Below are 424 nucleotides of genomic sequence, written 5' to 3'. Positions count from 1 at the left end.
GAGAATGGAGGAAGGAGGAAGAAGAAGATTGTAAGAAGCCTGGGGTAATAAAGCGTTCTAGAGAAGACCTTGTCAGCGTCATCGTTTGAAGCGACACCTGTTGCCTTTGCCTCTCCATGTGAGTTTTGTGTGCTGGAGGCTGAATTATGAATGGGAAGTCTTGATTCCTGTTTCCCCAAAATGACTAGTTTGCAAAATCCATGAAGCTGTCTATATTTGTTATTTTTTAATTTGACCAAGGAGGGACAAAGAGAGAGAGAGAGAGGAATAGTGAGAAAGCAAGCCACAAGTCCAGGACTAAAACCATAGTCAGCCATGTGAAAGTCCAGAGCCTTAACCACCAAGTCAGCTGTTGGCCCCTCTTTTTGTTTATGAAAGGCAACAAAATATAGCTGTCTCAAGGGAAAATATTTTTCTTCCTCTA

Source organism: Tupaia chinensis, unplaced genomic scaffold (genome assembly GCF_000334495.1).
Source record: "Tupaia chinensis unplaced genomic scaffold, TupChi_1.0 Scaffold143671_1, whole genome shotgun sequence".
Lineage (NCBI taxonomy): Eukaryota > Metazoa > Chordata > Mammalia > Scandentia > Tupaiidae > Tupaia > Tupaia belangeri.
Note: the sequence above shows the minus strand (reverse complement) of the source record.